Here is a 2,645-nt window from a genome sequence, read left to right as displayed (position 1 = left end):
TAAAGTATTGGACCCAATAAATTAAGTGTATTTTAAATCACAAGACATTTTCTGTTAAAGCACTTTTTTTTAAATATTAATTATTTTCAAACATATATCTCGCTTGTGGTTAGTCCTACATGAAAAATGCAAATAACTATTTTGTAGGAAATTTTAGCAGCTTTAATTTTAGTAAAAAGATAAAAATTGATAAGAGTAACTGTTTTTGACATATAAGCAAGAAACCAAAAAACTGTTGCCTTAATTAAGCGCTTGCATATAAGCAAATTTTGTACTATAAGTATTATTATTATTAATGTTATTGTTATTAATATGACGACTAAAAACGTCTCTGAAGACTTTGGTGACTTTTATGTCTTCTCCTTTTTCCTCTACTATAGTGTTAGATCCAATTAATATAGTTTAATTTCGGTTTTTCAAACATTTTATTTTAAAGCAAATTTTTGTTAAATATTATTTATATCCAACTCTATAACTCGCCTATGGTTGGTCCTACAGGAAATTTGCAAATAACTATTTTGTAGGAAATTTTTTTAACTTTAATTTTGAAAAAAAGATAAAATTTGATAGGAATAACGGTTTTCGAGATATAAGCAAAAAACCAAAGTGAAAACTGTTACAGTTACTGAACAAAAATGTAATACATTTTTCAATGTTTGAGACGTAGTCGAAGATGCAGCATTTAAAAACGACTCTGAAAACTTCAGTGACTTTTATGTCACCTCCTTTTTCCTCTAATAAAGTATTGGACCCAATAAATTAAGTGTATTTTAAATCACAAGACATTTTCTGTTATTTAAATATTAATTATTTTCAAACTTACATCTCGCTTGTGGTTAGTCCTACATGAAAAATGCAAATAACTATTTTGTAGGAAATTTTATCAGCTTTAATTTTAGTAAAAAGATAAAAATTGATAGGAGTAACTGATTTCGAGATATAAGCAAGAAACCAAAAAACTGTTACCTTAATTAAGCGTTTGCATATAAGCAAATTTAGTACTATTAGTATTATTATTATTAATGTTATTGTTATTAATATGACGACTAAAGACGACTCTGAAACCTTTAGTGATTTTTATGTCTTCTCCTTTTTCCTCTACTAAAGTGTTAGACACAATTTAGTTTAGTTTCAGTTTTTCAAACATTTTATTTTAAAGCAAATTTTTATTAAATATTATTTATATCCAACTCTATAACTCGCTTATGGTTGGTCCTACAAGAAAAATGCAAATAACTATTTTGTAGCAAATTTTATCAGCTTTAATTTTGAAAAAAAGATAAAAATTGATAGGAGTAACTGTTTTCGAGATATAAGCAAAAAAGCAATAAGAAAACTGTAACTGTTACTGAACAAAAATGTAGTTCAGTTTTTAATGTTTGAGACGAAGACAAAAATGCAGCATTTAAAAACGACTCTGAAGACTTCAGTGACTTTTATGTCACCTCCTTTTTCTTCTAATAAAGTATTGGACGCAATAAATTAAGCGTCTTTTAAATCACAAAACATTTTCTGTTAAAGCACTTTTTTTTTAAATATTAATTATTTTCAAACTTATATCTCGCTTATGGTTAGTTCTACATGAAAAATGCAATTAACTATTTTGTAGGAAATTTTATCAGCTTTAATTTTAGTAAAAAAATAAAAATTGATAAGTGTAACTTATCTTAGATTAAGCAAGAAACCAAAAAACTGTTACCTTAATTAATTGCTTGCTTATAAGCAAATTTAGTACTATTAGTATTATTATTATTAATATTTTTGTTATTAAATTATTATTATTATTATTATTATTATTATTATTAAAAACCGATTATAACTTGTGTATAGTAAATGTTTTTATACCAGTTTTAAAATGAGTTATTAATTTTAGACAATTTCTTGCCTAAAAACACAGATCACACATGATCTTTTCCATAGAAATGAGAAAACGCTCATGTAACACACAAAATAAACTTCATTTTTTCTTATTAAAAGTATTATTATTATTATTACCTTTATTACTATTACTATTATTATTATTAATATTATTGTTGTTATTATTATTATTATTATTATTATTATTATTATTATTATTAACTTTTGTATAGTAAATGTTTTTATACCAGTTTTAAAATGAGTTATTAATTTTAGACAATTCCTTGCCTATAAACTATAAATTGGCTTCGATTGCCTAAAAACACAGATCACACATGATCTTTTGCATAGAAATGAGAAAACACTCATGTAACACACAAAATAAACTTCATTTTTCCTTATTAAAAGTATTATTATTATTATTATTATTACTTTTATTACTATTACTATTATTATTATTATTATTATTATTATTATTAGTGTTATTATTATTACTATTATTATTAACTTTTGTATAGTAAATGTTTTTATACCAGTTTTAAAATGAGTGATTAATTTTAGACAATTTCTTGCCTAAAGACACAGATCACAGATGATCTCTTGCACAGAAATGAGAATACGCTCATATAACACACAAAATAAGTTTCATTTTTGCTTAGAAAAACTAAGCTTTAATTTAAAAAGAAATTTATTATTATAAGTATTATTATTATTATTATTATTATTATTATTATTATTATTATTATTATTATTATTATTATTATTATTATTATTATTATTATTATTAT

The sequence above is a fragment of the Tribolium castaneum genome, chromosome 7 (genome assembly GCF_031307605.1).
Source record: "Tribolium castaneum strain GA2 chromosome 7, icTriCast1.1, whole genome shotgun sequence".
Classification (NCBI taxonomy): Eukaryota; Metazoa; Arthropoda; class Insecta; order Coleoptera; family Tenebrionidae; genus Tribolium; species Tribolium castaneum.
This window is presented reverse-complemented; position numbering follows the sequence as displayed.